At 50.0% G+C, this 18,104-nt stretch overlaps 1 long non-coding RNA gene across 1 annotated transcript; it reads left to right on the top strand.

The window, feature by feature from the left end:
* Positions 1–4,177: 4,177 nt before the first annotated feature.
* LOC309657224 lies at positions 4,178–12,986 on the top strand. The gene is made up of 2 exons (XR_014261721.1): positions 4,178–5,431; positions 12,716–12,986. It is a non-coding gene; the product is annotated as an uncharacterized lncRNA (long non-coding RNA).
* The last annotated feature ends 5,118 nt before the right edge of the window (positions 12,987–18,104 follow it).

The following is an 18,104-nucleotide window of genomic DNA, read 5'->3' on the forward strand; positions in this document are numbered from 1 at the left end:
GGGTTGCCGGCCCTGACTCAGCCACTCACTGGCTCGCCGGCCCTGACTCAGCCACTCACTGGCTCCATGAGTCACTTTTCCCATGGGCTTTGCTGTTGCTTGGGGCAGCACTGTAGTCACAGCTCCCTCCCTGTGAAAGACCCTATAGCAGTTCTTGCAGTGTGGTCCCTGAGGTCACCCATTTTCAGACGAGAGGGGAGGCCAGTACTGATGGCCCAGCTCTGGAGTGGAAATGGCTTTGGAATAAAATAGAATTTGTGGTGTGGCCTTGGACATATGACTTCACTTCCCCAAGCCTCATTTTTCCCATCTATAAACAGGAGAAATGATACCTCCTAGGGTGGTGATGTAGATACAAGGAGATGACGTCTGGGAAATGACTGGCACAGAGGGAGCTCTCAGTAAATGCTGTTGCCTGCTCCCGGGGCCAGGTTGCCTCCTCAGGTGCCTCTGTTTTTCCTGGGAAATGTGTGATCCATTCCTCCAGGTCCCAGAGGAGAGAAGGGGGGAAGGGACCTCCTGCATCCCAGTGTCTCTATCATCACCACTCTCAGAGGATTCAGTGTGAGAGGTGGAAATTGAATTTCATAGACCTAGAAAAAGAGGATGGACTGGGGGTGGAGGGGAGCGGTAAGCCCCAGTAATGACGCGTTTTTGTCTCCCCAGAAGAGGTAAGTGGATCCAAGATGAAGGCATGAGGGGGATTTCTCCCCATAACACCTCCCCTGACTCTAAAGCCCTGCTCCCACCCTCAGCATCGCTGGGAAGGCCACAGAGAAGCCTGGGTGCAAGAGCACAGAGCCTTCCAGGCCCATGCTGATGGGCTGCGGCCCCTCCAGCCTGCCTGTGGCTAGTCGAGCTCTGGGAGGCACGGTCGGGTGGCCAGGCCAGCGGCTAGGAGCCCAGGCCTGGGAGGGCAGTGGAGGCCGCAGCAACCTGAGCACTCGATAAACCATTAATTCTTAATAAACGACAGGCTGTGCATTATTTAACAATAATGATACTTTCTGTTCCATTATAGATTAAAACACCGGCCTCTTCTTATTAATCCTGCATTTCAAAAGCTTGTAAATCCTGAGCAGCCGGAGGAGATAAAAGCCGGCTCATCCCCATCCCCGGGCTGACATGCTTGCCCTGACACGGTGGCTCTGTGGCCGGGCCTGCGTGTGCACACGCGTGTGCCCCAGGCCCACCCCCGCCCCCCGTTCATGGACAGGAGACAGGAGCGCTGCTGCCTCCACTCTCTGGCTGGCCTCTGGCTCTGAATCTCTTGTCTCTCACTTTGTTCCGCCCTCTCAGCACTTTTCTCTTTTTCTGTGTATCGTTCTTTCCTATCTTGTTTCTCCCTCTCTTTGTATATTTCTCTCTCCTTGTTTTCTCTGTCTCTGCTTCTTCCTCTGGCTACTCCCATCCCTCCTTCTCCCTCTCTCCCATTCTCTCTCTCCCTCTCTATACACACACACATACATACACGCACACACACACACACACACACACACATATCACCTGCTTCTCCCTCATTTACCTTCACACCATTCAACCAAACAGCCCTACAATATGCACAGACTCTATTCCCATATGGTATTTGCTTTTCTCAGGGGTTCTCTGTGGGGTAGGATGGGAGAAGGGAAGAGAACTCCTTAGAGAAGGAAAAGGAGGAGCACAGAAAACCCTGAGACCCCGCCCGCAGGTTGGGTGGGTTCTGACCTTGAACCTGCTTGACATCCTCTGAGAGCTGCACAGGGACTGTCCAGTGCTGCCCTGGGGGATGCTCAGTGCCCTTCTGTGTTACCCCCCAGGCTCTGTTCACATCCCCACTCAGGGACCGGGAAATCACTACTGCTGCAAAACTCCTATTATTCAAGAGCAAGTAAGAGCCCATATTCACTTTCAGACCCCGTCTGCAAATGACAGGCCTTTGGGAATCTGAAGGCCACCATTCCAGCCCCCTGATACTTCTAGTCTCACCAGCCGAACGTTCCACCAGGCCTCCTGTGTCAGTGGGTTGAGTTCCCTCTTCATCCTGATTCCCCTGCTCTGTACCACCAGGGTGGGTCAGAGAACTATTAACAGTGGCCCTAAAGCTGACCACAGCCCTTCCTATGGTGCGGCCAGAACAGGTCAGTTAGACCCTCTTCCCGTCTGGGGATCAGAGACTGTAACTGAGAGCTTGGGAAGAAAATTCACTCTGACCTTGAATGTCTCTCCCAAGGTCATTGTGAAAAATAATGTGTCATCGTTTATTGAAATTTTACTACATACTAAGCATGCCCTCTATATCCTTTATCTCATTCAATCCTATGAGATCCATTCTAAAATTATTTCCATTTTGCAGATGAAAAGACAGACTTGGAGGGATTGGGTTAACCTGGCCATGGTCACACAGCTAAGCAAGTGGTGAAGTCAGAATTTGAACCCGGTACTGTCTGACTCTGAAGCATTTAAATTCAGCAGGAGACTGCAGCCCTAGAAGGCTAACCTCAGATCTTCTCCCCAGATATTTGGAACTAAAAGTGTCTTCTTGGTCCACTGGGCCCCAAAGACAGAGGGACTGGTGTCCCTGAAGCTAAACTGTCTCTCCAGGATTGGACTAACCGTGTCTGGCGTGGGCTAGCCAGCTGGAGGTGTAGATCAGGTGGGGGGCTCTGGTGGCTCTGTTTGCACTTGTTGGACATTTCATCAGGTCGAGGAGGAAGAGATGGTCCCTTGCACTTACTGATTGCCTCTGTATGCTGGGCTCTATCATCTCCTTTATTCCCCACTACAACTCTGTGCAGGGGGTGTTAGGCCCATTTTAAAGAGTGGCAAACTGAGACTCAGAGAGGTTAAGTTTAAAGGGAACCATGCTTACCCCTTGTTCAGGAGTCTTGGAGCTTGAGTGTGATGCTTTTTTAGAGTGTGAGTGTGTGCAAAGGGTAAATGGGAGGGGAACAGGGGGTCAGCTTCAAGAAACACAGAGTTGGAGAGGGGAGGTGAGCAGCTAGCTTTCTTCTTTTTTCTAAATGCATGAATGGGAAATTTAACTTGATCCCTTGTGGCTTCTGGGCCAACCCCTGAGTGAAGTCAGATGGCTTTTGCAAAGGAAAATTTTATCCATTTTCTGGTTTTTATGGGCCTTCCTCAATGAGCAAAACCTCTCCTGTTGGTGCTTAGAGAGGATTTCTCTGCGTGGCCCACAGTGATGCCGTGTAATCTCCCCAAAAAATATGGCACTAATATTCGCAGGGTTAGGGTTAGTTATTTTTATGTCTTTGTCATTTTGTTTCTCGGCAGCTCTTTCTGCTGCCTGGAAAGGACGCGGTGGACACTTTATTTCCAGAGTCATATTTTTTAATTTGATCAAAGCAAATTTCACTCGTTCTCTGTATAAATTATTTAACTCATTTCTTTTAGGTTAAATGTCTCAATAGGAAGATAGAAAGTCCTTCCATCACATTTTCTTCTAGGATTTAATCAGCTCCTCTAGATGGTATGAAGTTCTTGCTCAGTCCCCCATCCTTCTCTGTCTTTACGTCTCCCTCCCTCCCTCCCCCTCTCCCTCCTTATCTGCTCTTCGTCCTCTGCCCCTAACTCCTCCTGGGTCCCTCAGGCTGGTCCCAGCTTCAGTCCCCCCGATGACTCGGGCTAGGAAGAATGTGGGGAGCCTGAACACGCAGGGCCCCGCTGTCGATGAATTACCAAAAGGCACCCTTCCTCTGAGCCGACGTGGCCCTAGCAGGTCCCTGGCTTGGCCAGCAGAGTTAGGGTCGAGTGTCAGGCCCTGCTCACCCCCTCAGCCAGGCCTCTGTGAGCAGCCCTGCCTCTCCCTAGGCCTGTGCTGCCGGCACCTCCATTCTCCCTCGAGAGCTGTAGCCTCCTTCTGAATTCAAACGCGAGAGCCTCTCCCCAAATTCTAGCTCTGTTTCCTAATGAAAAACTCCATCCTACTCAATCAATTGCCACTGTCAGCGGTGGTTTCCTCAGTGTCTTATTTCACTCTGGTCTGGTTCCCTCAGCCCCAGGGCCCTCTGTGTAGTACCCACTGCCCGCCCTCCCCTCCCTGGGCCTGGCACCTCACTCTGCTGAGGGGAAGGGGGCTCAGGCAGAGGTTTGGGGGCTGAGAAGTAGTGCCGCAGAGGAGGGAGGGCCTTGCCTCGGCCAGGCAGCCCCATCTCTGGCCCCGGGCCCTGTCAGGAGGAGCAGAAATCGGCAGAGCAAGCTCATTACCCCGTACACACGCTCCCTACCCTCACATCACAGCGTTTCAGCCAAGAACAAGTCTCCAGTGGGAATTCCCTTTCCTCTTACTTTTAAAATATACAGTAATTAACAAACTAATGCTATTAACTGCGACAACGAGGAAATTACAATAAAATCACCGCAGAGTCCACAAGCCCTCGGCCTGGTGGTGGGTGGGTCTCAGCTCAGGCTGGAGAGGAGAGACCCAGTCTGGGCCCGGTGTCATCGTCTCAGCCGCAGCGGGGTCCCCTCAGGCTGGGAAACTTCTGCAGGGGCTTTGAGTCCTCAGCCGGCTGAGCCAGGGCTCAGGCACAGCTGCCGCGTTTCCTGTGCAGGAAGAGTCAAGATCCCGGCCATTCTTCCAGGCCCGGAGGTTCACTCTCTTATGAAACCCTTAAATAATAGAGTTGTGGCCTGGTGCTGACCTGGGCATGTCTGTGAAGACATGGCCCCTGCTCTGGAGCAGGCCCAGCGACTTCCCTTCAAGGTCACGGGAGGTTCCCACAAGGCAGCCCTCCAGAGGATTCAGCTCAAAGAGAGCCTGGGGGAGGGCCCGCTGGACCAGCGTGACCTCCTTCTCCGGCTCTGCGGGAGCATCGTCAGGGTCACCCTGTCCATCCTTCTGCATTCTTTCCAGCACGGCCAGGCTGGGCCTTTCCTCTCGGGGGAGGTTTTGCTCAGGCATAGCCAAAGACCCCAGGAAGGAATAGGCTTGTTGTTGCCCGACTGTCTGGAAGTCTGTTTACAGTCTGACTTCAGTCCTTCATGTTGCAGCCCTGTGTAATTTCCTCTGGTGAGCTCCCAGCAAGCCTGGCCCATGGATTCCAGGGGCCCTTCCGACATGTGCCTCCCCACTCCAGGTTCACTATATCCCCTGGTGGTCCTCTGCATCCCCTTCCTCCATCAGGTGGCCATGGTGACCGGGAAAGGCCACGTGTTCTGGTCCTCCCCCCACTAGACTTTGACTCCACTTGCTTATTGACAAGTGTCTGCTCAGAACTTTTAGAAAGGCTGTTCAGAAACCCACAGAGAGGTTATATTGTTGTTCCTGTTTTACAGATGAGAAAACCAAGGCTCAGAGAGGTTAAGTGACTTGGTGGAGACCACACAGCCGTCAAGATGCTGCATCAGGACTTGAACGGCGCATTATGTGTGCCCACGTGACTCCATCTGCCTTGTCTCCTCTTGGTTCTAAGGGGAATGAATACTCCAGGTAAGAGGACGGAAACTTTCAATTTTCTTTTCTCTCCATGACCATGCTGGGCTTGGGGAGGTGAATAAAAAACTAAAAAGGTAGCTCATCTCATTTCCCTTTACAACAGCATCATGAATTGGGTGCTATCAGCACACAGATTTTACACATGGGAAAACTGAGGCTCAGAGCAGTGCAGTGCTCTACCCAAGGTCACAGGGCTGGCGGTGTCGGATCCAGGAGTTAAACCCCGTCCGGTCTGACTCCAGAGCCCATTCTGCCTTTAGCCACTTGCTCGAAGAGTGAAACAGACTGACTTGAAGTCAGCGACAGTGAGTCCAGCCAGGGAGAGTGATGAGTCCGAGGACCTCATTAGGAGCGAAGCTGCCACACACGTCAAAAACCCGACCGCCCAGACAGCCCCACTCCAGCTTCCAGCATGCAGTGTAAACATCCTCACTAATTCACCAAACTCAATCACGTTACCGGGATGGATTTTCCCATCATTACTCCTGAGTGAGTGACAACCTGCTCAGACACTTGTCTTCCCCACTGCCTTCAGAGAGTTTCGGAAATCAGAACGCTTTGCTCCCTAAGTTGATTTCAACTTGTCCTAAAGTCATTTTAATTGGTGAAGCATCAGAGGCAATTTGGGTAACTTTCTGAGAGCCCCTTCCTGCCAGCACTGAGCTACGGGGAGGGGGAGTCTCGAATGCCACCCGGCCCCTGGGTGGCACTTTCTCCTCCTCTGATTGGTCAGAGACCTCGCTCCACACTTTATTTTCTTGTTTTTTGCTGAGGTTCCTACTGCTGGTTCCTGAGGATAACAAGATTCATTTTCTCAATGGCTTTGACAGATAGGATTGTTATTGTTATTACACTCATACACCACCTTTCCTCTGAGGAGCTTAAGGCGCTTTACAAATTTGAAAATTATCTAATAATCTTCCAGAACCCTGAGAGAGGGGGAGAAGCTGCAGCTAGAGGCACTGCAGTACAGCCAGAGAATCCCCACATCCCTCGCCCCTGCGACCAGGGAGGGTGGGCGTGTGGCCACTGCTGGGTTGAGGGCACTTGGGGCCGAGGGCCTTCAGTGGTCCTGCTCCCCCGTTGAATAAGGAAGAGGAATATGTCTGGGTGGGAGAAGGGAGAGAGGAAGGAAGAGAAGGAGGGAGACAGACCCAGCTCCAAAGGACAAAATCCAATGGGAGGAGCCCAGGCAAGGAGAGTTTTCTTTAAAGACACAAGAAATGAGAGGAAGCAGGAGGCTCCCAGGGGCTTGCGGGTAAGAGAGCTGAAATTCAAAATGGAAATCTACCAAAGCAGCAACTAGGCCGGTTGCAAAAGACTCAGCTCCGGCATGAGAACATGGGCAAAAATATCGAGAACCCAAATTGCAAATTTAGATGGCTGCTTTCAGGTGGGTGTGGGAGGCCTCTGTGGACCTCTTTTTATGTTTCGCCTGGGGGCTGAAAGGTGTGCTGCCATTAGGTCTTTGCCAGCCTGACATCCTATCATTCTGTCTTCCTTTAGATTTCCTCTTGCCAGTGGCCCCAGTAATTGTAGCACCTTCGCTAAGCAGGAAGGGAAATCTACCATCAAAACGATGGAAGTGCTCAATTGTTTCACCATTATTTTCTTGAGAAGGTGTGCAGACCCCACCTTATAGGAGGCTGTCCTTTTGGGATTAGGAATTGGTGATGGTTCTAGGCTATAATCCAGCATAGTATTGTGGTTAAGAGCTGGGATCTGAGATCAGACAACGTGGTGACCTTGGACAAATTACATAACTGCTACACTGTGTGTGTGTAAAGTGCCTGGCACTGTCAGTCTTGAAGATGGTGAAGATGACAAGGAGGCAATACAGACGCTGGTGACATGGTGTGATAGTGTGATTTATAATAAGAAATATATATTTGGTCTTTGTCTTGTTTCTGGCACAGAGCTCCTATAACCCTTGGTGGCAACCATAAAGATATTTTTGTTATGTTAATGAGGTGACTTTTGGAAAGCCCCTAGGTCACCTAAGGATGGGGCTGGTTGCCAGGGGACCTAACCATGTGATTAGAAGGTTGGAACTTTTAGTCCCATCCCCCTAACACTGCCCTCCCAACCCTGCCCCACGACTTCCAGGGAGGGGAGAGGGGCTGGAAATTGAGTTCAATCACCAACAGTACATAGGCATGATTTAATCAATCATGCCTATGTTATGAAACCTCCATATAAACCCAAAAGGAACCGTACAGAGAGCTTTCCGGGTTGGAGAACTCAGGGAGATTTGGGGAGAGTGGCTTGCCTGTAGAGAGCATGGACACTCCACGCTTTCCCCCCATGCCTTACCCTATGCATCTCTTCATCTGGCTATTCCTCAGTTATATCATTTTATTTAAAAAATGGTAATCTAGGGCAGTGGACCTCAATCTTTTTGGCACCAGGGACCAGTTCTGTGGAATACAATTTTTCCACAGACGGGGGGGGGGAGTGGGGAGGATGGCTCAGGCGGTAATGCGAGTGATGGGGAGCAATGGGGAGCGGCAGATGAAGCTTCACTCCCTCGCCCCCCGCTCACCTCCTGCTGTGCGGCCGGGCTCCTAACAGGCCATGGACCGGTAACTGTCCGTGGCCCGGGGATTGGGGACCCCTGATCTAGGGAGTTCCCTGGTGGTCTAGTGGTTAGGATTCAGCGCTTTCACTGCTGTGGCCCAGGTTCAATCCCTGGTCGGGAACTGAGATCCCACAAGCCATGAGGCGAGGCCAAACAAAACAAAACAAAACAACGCCCCCCCCCCCACAAAAAAAACGGTAATCCAGCAAATAAAATGTTTCTCTGAGTTTTGTGAGCTGCTCTAGCAAATTAATTGAACCCAAGGAGGCGGTCATTGGAACCTTCAATCTGTAGCACAGGTGACAACCTGGACTTTCAATTGGTGGCTGAAGTGGAGGTGTGAGGTGGCCATCGTGTAGGACTGAGCCCCGAGCCTGCGGAATCTGATGCTATCTCCTGATAGCGTCAGAACTGAACTGAAATATAGGACACCCAGCTGGTGTTCTAGAATTGTTGTTGGTGTAGGGAACCCCCCCCCTTTGGAATTGGGGAATTAGAACCCTTTATATGGCTACCCTTCCCTTGAGCTTCTTCTAAAGGCCTGTCCTCTCTCAAGGACTAGGCAGCCTGGACAAGACTCAGGGGCAGTTGGCAGGCTGGGGATTTGGGTGGGAAGGGTGAGACAGGGTCTAGAGACCCAGCATGGTGGTCTTTGAGGCATCTACTCTTCATCCTCTCCCCACCCGAGGCCCACCAGACTATGGCTGTCATTCCAATCCGCTTCGCTGCTCTGATCTGCCCCCTGCAGCCTTAAATGATGCTGGAGGTGCCGGCTGGCTGCATCCCCTCCTGCTCCTCTAGCCAGCACCTCTCCCTGAGTCTCCACTGAGGCTCTGACGAGGCTGCTTGGTGCACCCAGTCTTTAGAGAAGGCCCGGGCCCCCTCTGCTGTGACTAGGGGTGGGGGGGAGGTCCCCTGCTTAGGAGCCCAAAGGAGGACACTAGGAGGTGGAAGTGATGCCGCAGACCAGAGTCCGAAAGGCAGGTTGGGGAGGAAGGATAGTGTAATTCCGGATGGGGAGCTGGAGGGGGAGCACAGAAGCTTTTGAGTGTGAAGAGAGAACGCAAGATGGGGAGGCTCCGGTAGCTTTCCCCATAGTCCTCCTATCAAATGAGACACAGTAGGTACTCACTAGATGGGAGCTATTAATATATATACATACTTCTTAAATAATTAAGAAATTCTAAAACACTCAGCCCTGCAAGGTGCTATGGAGCTGGTAGCGTCCGTCCGTCCATCCATCCATCCATCCATCCAATATTTATTAAGCACCAACTCTGTGCTAGACCCTATGTAAGGCACTGGAGCACAACGATGAACAAAAACAGACATGGACCCTCCCTGCACAGAGCTTAGAGTCTAGTGAGGGAGACAGGTTTTAAATAGGCAAACACACAAATAAAGAAATGATTTTAAAAGCAACCTGTGCCTTCCATCACGCAATTAACAATATCCGGGAGAGCCAAACTAAGGGGGCCAACTCTAGAAGGATGGCCAGGGAAAACCTCTTTGTGGAACTGCTGGGTAAGATAAGACCTAAAGGCGAGTGGGAATTGGCCAGGAGCAGATTGGTGAGTGAGCGCAGAAGGGACAATGGGAGCCAGGGCTACAAGAAGACTGATGGATGGGTTAAGCAGGGCCTGGGCCATGCAGGGTCTTGGAAGGAGGTGGGATTTTTGTTTTGTTTTGTTTTCATAGTTAAGTGCAATGGGAAGTTACTGAAGGAGAGTGATCTAATTTAAGTTTTTAATGCTCTCTCTGGCGGTTGAATGACAAATGGATTAGGGAGGGGGATGAGAGCTGAAGTAGCAAGACCAGTGAACCACTATTTCAGGAGCTAGCAAGGTAGGGAGGCCTCCCATGTCGTCCCTCTCTACCCACTTAGGGTCTAGAACACAGCCCGTCTCGACTTTGACTGAACATTAGAACCACCTGGGGAACTTTAAGAATCCCAGGCTGTCACCCAGGCCCAGGCCACTTACATCAGCATTTCTCAGGGTAGGACCCAGGACCTACAGTCCTTTTTAAAGCTTCCCAGGGGATCTCAGTGTACTCTTCCAGTATAGTCTCCAGCTCCAAGAGGATGGGGAAGGGAATTTACATTTACTGAGCGCCTACTGTGTGTCTGCTGCTAAGCCCGTTTAGTTGGCTCACATCCATTTCCTTAATCCACAGCTGTGAGAGATGGATATTACTGCACCCACTTTGCAGAAGAGGAAACCGAGACTCAGAAGAGTCTTTTCTACTTTCTGGCCTTGAGGAAGTCCTTTAAACCTCTTTGAGCCTCATTTATAGTGTGTGTAAATCAGGATGGTATCTACTTCATAGGATTGTCAGGAGAGTTAAATGAGGCAGGTTTGCCCACATTTGGAACATAATAACACTTCAATATATTATAACTGTTATTAGTGGAACCCAAGGCCCTAGAGTCAGTAAGTGGCAGAGGCAGGATTTGAGCCTCTGATGTGTTCTGTCTCCTCTAGGCCCCTCTGCTATAGCACAGGGGCCGCCTCTGCGGAAAGGCTGGATTGTGAGTGAACCCCGCCCAGGCACAGGGATCAGAGCCCCTACCCAAGCCTGGGAGGCAGCACCCACACCCACACTCCTCCAATCAGAGCTGCACTCACACCAGGCTTTCAGCAGGGTCTCCCTGCTTCCCTCTGAAAGGAGGGGGTGGGAACGATTCTCCCTTTTCAGAGATGGGCAAGTGGCTTGCTCAAAGGTGTAAAGTTAGAGACAGAGCTAAGAATGGCCCCAGGTCCCCTATTTCCCTGCTGCAGCTATTTTCCTCTTGCTGGGGCAATGGAGGGGCAGATGAGGCTTGACTCAGTGCCTAGAGCTAGTGTTGGGATGCCAAGAAGGGCGGGTAGTCTGAGGGTGAGGCCTGGGGCCAAGGGCCCAACTCCTCGGATCCAGTGCTGGTGGGTTCCCTGGCTGACCAGTGGGCCCAGCACCATGAGGGCCCCGGTGCCATCCTTCTCTGAGAGTGCCTCCAGCTGGAGCCCAGAGGTTTTTCTGAATCTACCCTGGCCATGCTGCGGATGCCATGGGGTCTACTACTGACATAGTAGAACAGAGCAGCTGTGAACACAGGCTCTGAAGTCAGGCAGACCTAAATTTCAACCCCGGCCCTGCTCTTTTGAGCTGTAATACCTTGGACAAATTTAACTTAAACTAAGCCTCAGTTTCCTCATCTGCAAAATGGAGATAAGTAAAAAATAATGTAGATCAAATCAAGGATCTTGATAAGGAAGGAGCTCCAAGACATATTATTGGTTGAAAACAAAAATGCAGAAGAAAACCAAGATGCAGAACCATTTCAATATAGTATGTACCAAGCTGAATTCTTAAAAAGGGATCTCTCATGCGTGCATGTGTGCGCTTGGATATACAGATACTATATCAGAAAGCCGACAGAACAACCCCCCTCTGGGGAGTGGGGCTGGGGTGGGAGTAGGAAGAAGAGTTACTTTTCTTTGAATATAATTGGTTATAACTGGAGCTGTTAGAATTGTTTACCTTGTGCAGGTTTTTATTTTTTTCAATTAAAGTTTTTCTTTTTTTAATGGGGTTAATAATACTTACAGGGTTGATTCAAGAATTAAATAAATTAATGCATATAAAGTGCTTAACACAACACCTAGCACAGAGCAAGTACTCAACTTCATACCACAGTATTTGTGCAGCAGGTGGTAATTTCCATTGGTCCCAATTCTTCACTCCCTCTGACGTGTATGCACACCCCCTCCATGGCCTCAGGACCTGCTCTGGCCAAGCGGGCGTGGTTAGGCATGCTCTCTTGCATTCCTGCCTTTTGCACACACAGGAAGTCCACAGTTTAGAATAAAGCTCAGTTTAGAATAAAGCTCAGCTGAGCCCAGTCCAGATCCACCAAAACCCAGTCAGCCTGCAGGAAATACATATTGTTGTAGGACCCTAAATTTTTGGAGTGGTTTGTTATACAGCATTATTATGGCAAAAGCTGACTATATGGCAGGTCCTGTGCTAAGTATAGGGGAGACAGGAGTGAGTAAATACAGACACCACCCCTGCCCTCATGAAGCTTATACTCTAATGACAAAAGGGCTATGAGAGCATTTAATGGCAGAGAGGCTTGATCTAGGCAGAGGGTCAAAGAAGGTTCCTTGAGGAAGTGACTTGAACTGAGACCTGAAGGATGAAAAGCAGTTAACTAGGTGAACTCCTCCAGATAAAGGAACAGAATGTGCAAAGGCCCTGAAGCTGGAAGGAAACACGGCTCCTCCTAGGGGACTGACAGTGGCTGGAAAAGAGAGAGAGAAGTGTGAGATGGTGAGGTGGGTGGTGCACATCAGGCAAGGATTTTTTTAAAGCAACGGGAAACTATGAAATGGTTTGGGAAGAGGGTTTGGTGGAAGGGAGAGGAGGGCAGGATCAAATTTATTTTGGAAGAGGTCATTTGAACTGAGGTTATATACACACTGGAGTCATGTTAGTTGAGGTGGTATTGGAACTATTACAACATCTGCGCCCATCTCTGTATCTCAGCCACATTTGTGTCTATATCCCTAGCTGTGTCCTTGCCTTTGTATCTGGCCTCAGAAGCTCCAGGGCCCCCAGTTCCTTCCCAGATTACTGGGGTCCTTAAACCTTACGGTCCTCTTTATCCACACCACATGGGTATGCCCTGTGCATCTCTAAAACTCTTGCCCATCTTCTAGGTATCTTTGGTCTCTCCAATCTGGGCTGTGGTTGCTGGTCCTAGGCTGATGTCTCTGAACCAGCAGAGGCTGATGACTGCCCCCGGGGCTCCTGAGTCCGAGGCTGGGTGATGACTCCTCCCACATGCGGCAGAGGGAGAAGCAGGAGGCGCAAAGGGCCCCGGCATCAGCAAAGCTTCCATCAGTGCAAATCAATGCAAGATTAAAATTCATGATGGTTCCGGGGCACAACTGCAAACAATTTGTTCAGTAAACTTTGTTTTAATTGGCATTCGTAGAATTACCTGTTAATCAGGCCCCTTGGGCTCTGTGGGGCTGGGTTGCTCTGTCTCCCCATGACAGGACAGGGAGTGAGAGGAAGGGTGGGTGTGAGAGGAAGGGGGAGGGAGGATGGTCAAATGTGGGTATCTGTAATGATGTGCCTGGGTATGTCTCGCTGTGTGGACTTGAGCACCAGATTGGGGTGTCCACAGATGACTTCGACCAGGAGAACCTCTGTGCACTCCAGGCGGGTCTTTGTGTTTTAGGGGGATGGGTGTGCCTGAGTCAGAGTCTATGGGCCAGTTTGTTGGGGAGTGTGTCTGTTCAGGTGTGTGCCTAGGTGCTGGGGTGATGCATGTCTGTTGGGGCGTCTGTCTGAGCATGTGTTGGCACCTGTATCTAAGTGTTCACTTGTGTTGGTGCCTGCACACATGTAGCTGTCCAGGCATGGTCTGGGTCTCAGTGTGGAGGGGCTGGGCCCACAGCATTCACTTAGCCTCCTCTTTGGCTCCAAGAGATAGTAACTGGTGATGATCAAGTTGGGTCCTGACCTCAGAGGGTCTCCTGTCCACGAGTCCCTGATCTATCCATGCTGGCTGTCACTGAACAGGCGCTGGGCCCAATGGTAACCTTCCACCCACACCGTGCCCACTACCTCTTTCACTGGGGCCCTGTTTCCCATCACGCACCAAAGGCCGGAGACCCAGGGCCTAAAGGCTTTTGAGGGTTCTGCTGAAAAATGTCAGTGACCTCATATATGAACAGAACTCACATGAAGAAATCACAGGTAATGAACGCTTAATACAGGTCTCCAAAATGGAGCATTATGCAAACTGCAAAGCTGCTCAACTCATATGGTTAGACACAAATCATATGTAGTGTGGGATCTGGCTGCATTTCATTGTTTGATATTATGGGAGGTACATCCTCCAGGGGTAAGAAGACCCAAGAAGGTGTAGAGACGGTCCTGGCCAGCTCCTCAAGCTCCGGCAGCGAGCCCTCCCCACCCTGGTCCCCAACTCGGCTCACTCTCACAAGGAGCCAACCTCTGACCTTGAACAGTGATGGGGTCACCATGGCACACTGTCAGACCCTCACACACAGAGACTGGGAAGGCATGGCCGTGTGTGTGTGTGTCTGTGTGTGTCACATGCCTCTGAGTGCCAGGGCTGCCTGCAGCTTGTGTCTCTGAATGGGTTTGTACTCAAACACAGAGAATAAGGGCAGTGCTCGTATTATGTGTAAGGTACTGTGTCTGATGCCCAGATGGTTAGGATGCTTCTTCCTGTGTGTGTGCGCACGCGCACATGTGCATGCCCAAGCAGATAACTTGCCTGAGCATGAGGGCAGTTAGGGGTGTGCTGGCTTGGGGGGGCGGTGCGGGTGGCCCCCACCCCAGCATCCCTCACAATCATTATCCCAAGAGCAGGAGCAGCTCTTGCCCTGGGGCCCGTCCTCACTGTTTCAAGCAGCTGCTGCTTTTCCCCAGATTAACCCCTCTGCTCCAGCTTCTCATTTTCCTGCTAGGGGGCCATGGGCTGGCTGGGGAGGGGTCTCCGGAGGACAGTGCCCCCAGCAGGCAAGCTGATCTTCCACAGACACCCCCGCCCCACCCCTTGTCCTGTGCCTGTGACAGCAGCGATTCTGTGACTGGGTATCAGAGTGTTGGTTGTGTGACTCCACACGCGCCCGTTTGTGTGTGTATTTGTGTGTGTGTATGTGTCAGAGAGAGAGAGGGGGACTGGAGCTGGGTCTAGAACGTGAATGGTTCAAGAGCTGACAGGAATCTCGAAAATAGCTCATGCAGCTCTATGTCAAAAAAACCAAACAACCCAATCAAAAACCAGGCAGAAGATTGACAGAGACATTTTTCCAAAGAAGACATACAGATGCCCAAAAAGCACATGAAAAGATGCTCAGCATCATTAATTATCAGAAAAATGCAAATCAAAACTACAATGAGGGGCTTCCCTGGTGGCGCAGTGGTTAAGAATCTGCCTGCCAATGCAGGGGACACGGGTTCAAGCCCTGGTTCGGGAAGATCCCACATGCCGCTGAGCAAATAAGCCCGGGCGCCACAACTACTGAGCCCATGTGTCACAACTACTGAGTCCATGTGCCTAGAGCCCGTGCTCCACAATAAGAGAAGCCAATGCAATGAGAAGCCTGCACACCACAACGAAGAGTAGCCTCCGCTCACCACAACTAGAGAAAGCCCGTGGGCAGCAACAAAGACCCAACACAGCTATAAATAAATAAATAAATAAATAAATAAATAAATAAATAAATAAATAAATAAATAAATTTATTTAAAAAAAAAACCTACAATGAGGTATCACCTCACACCAGTCAGAATGGCCATCATCAAAAAGTCTACAAATAATAAATGCTGAAAAGGAAACCCTAGAACTACTATATGATCTAGCAATCCCACTCCTGGGCATATATCTGGAGAAAACCATAATTTGATACATGCACCCCAGTGTTCATTGCAGCACTATTTACAATAGCCAAGACATGCAAGCAACTTAAATGTCCATCGACAGAGGAATGGATAAAGAAGATGTGGTACGTATATACAATGGTACACATATACAATGGAATATTACTCAGCCATAAAAAAGAACAAAATAATGCCATTTGCAGCAACATGGAAGGACCTAGAGATTATCATACTGAGTGAAGTAAGTCAGACAGAGAAAGACAAACATCATATGATATCACTCATATGTGGAATCTAATTTTTAAAAAGTGATATAAATGAACTTATTTTCAAAACAGAAACAGACTCACAGATTTCAAAAACAAATGTATGGTTACCAAAGGGTAAACGTGGTGGGGAGGGATAAATTAGGAGCTTGGGATTAACATACACACACTATCGTATATAAAATAGATAACCAACAAGGACCTACTGTAGAGCACAGGGAACTCTACTCAATATTCTGTAATAACCTATATGGGGAAGGAGTCTGAAAAAGAATGAACATATGTGTATGTATAACTGAATCACTTTGCTGTACACCTGAAACTAACACAACATTGTAAATCAACTATACTCCAATAAAAAAAATTTTTTTAATTAAAAAAAAAAAAAAAAAGAGCAGACAGGGCCCCCTGGCTGCCTGGGAGGGGTGGGGCTGTCTCTTGGTCCCAGCATAGGGGTCCTGAGCCCCTCTGGCATTGGGGAAGGGCCAGAAGAACCTGGATTTCAGGTGGCAGGGACGTGGCTTTGTCCGGCTGGGGATGTTGAGGGTCCAATCTAGGCTTATGCAGGGACACCCAGGGAGGCTCAGCCCAGGCAGAGGGTGGGCAGCCTCCTCCACCTGCCCGCAGGGCCAGATCCAGGCAAGGGAGACCCATGATCTCAGCAGAAGTTGCTGAAAAGAGAGGGAAGCAGGAAGACAGAGGAAAGAAGAGAGAAGTGGGGAGAGAGAGTTAATCCCAGAGAACCTTGGTCTGAGCACCTCCCTGAGGCCAGGGAGGAAGGAGTGGGCTCCAGAGAGTCCACCTGAGACCCAGGGAAGGTGCAGACAAGGGAGCCCAGGCCTGGGGAGATGGATGGACAGATGTCTCCGCTATGGGCACTCTGAGCTCCTGTGACTGTGTAGAAGGACCCAATGCCATGGCACAGATCTGTAGACCATGTGAGGTGGGTACAGGGACATCAGCCTCTAGCGCCTTGGCTCTGACTTTAAGACATTCAAGTTCTACCATGTGCCCCTGGGATGCAGTCGTAAGGGAGACTCTGGCCAGCCCTCATGGAGCTGCAGGCTACTGGGAGAGGCAGGGGAGGAACCAGCGAGGGGATGGGGGAAGCTCAGGGCTGTGGCGGCCCAGATGAGGCACATGACCCAGCCTAGGGATTAGGGAACATTTTTGGAGGAGGTGACATCTCAGCCCAGGGCCTGAATATAATATCAACACAGATTATCATCTGTAATAATAGTGACAAACAATAGCAATACTGAGCAACCTATCACATGCTAGATATTTTATCTCGTTTAAGCTTTATAACTGCCCTGTGAACTAGGTACTAGAATCCCCATTTTACAGATGAGGAAGTTGAGGCTCAGAAAGGTGAAGTACTTTGTCCAAGAACAGAATAGCTAATAAGTGACAGAGCCAAGATTTCAAGTCCAGCAAAATCTGCACATTCACCCCAGTGAGACAGAGCCTCCTGTGGCCCTAAGTCACCTTTCCTAATTTCAGCAGCAGCCCCGTGGGCCTCTGAACACCCCCTCTGACCCTCAGAGGTTAGCCTGGCAGCATGGACCAGGCCCATGTGGGCAAGATGCAGGAGAAATTGGGAAGGGCAGCTGAAGTCCACAGGCCGGTGTTTGCAGAGACTGACATCCACTTGGCCTTGTTTTCATTGCTTTTTGGTTGAGAAGGGAAAAGGCCCACGTTTTTATGACACCAGCTTGTGATTCTATTTTCTGTTTAAATTCTGGGTGAGGGAAAAATAAGAGACATCAGAGAAACCTTCAGAATCTCATTTCGAGAGTCTGAGCTGCAGATAAATGAGCCTCCTCCAGAAACGCTACATCAAAGCGAATTTTCTCAGCTGTATTTTCTTTGTTTTAATAGGGCCATTTACTACATTAATATTCCAGGAAGTCATTTTAATTTCATGTTTATCATCCATTGGGAAAGTTAAACAGGATCAATATGGAACCAGTGGCAAATTTGGGGATCTTGGGGGAGAAGGGGAGTGTTTGGAGGCTATGGTGATTCCACAACCGGGAGTCCTTAGGAGGGGGAGGAGGCTGGGGAAGGGAGGAAGGGATGGGAGGGGTGGGGGAGGGGAGGGGAGGCTGGGGGAGTTGTCAGGTGGTAATTGTCTGAATCCGCAGAGGAGGAACAATTACTGAGCAGCTACTAGTGTGAGGCACTGTGCACACCTTATGTTTTTCAATTCTCACAACAACTCAGGAAGTAGGTACTCATTCCCATTCCTCACATACGGGGAAACTGAGGCTCAGAAGATTTGCCACATGTCCAAGGTCTTATAGGAGAACTCTGATTCATAGACTGATTCATTCTTTCAAAAAATAGGTGTCATGCACCTGCTATGTGCCAGGCATTTACCTAGCAGCTGGAGGCTTTAGGTCAATGAAAGTTAATT

This window comes from Balaenoptera physalus (assembly GCF_965194825.1).
Source record: "Balaenoptera physalus genome assembly, chromosome: 3".
Classification (NCBI taxonomy): domain Eukaryota; kingdom Metazoa; phylum Chordata; class Mammalia; order Artiodactyla; family Balaenopteridae; genus Balaenoptera; species Balaenoptera physalus.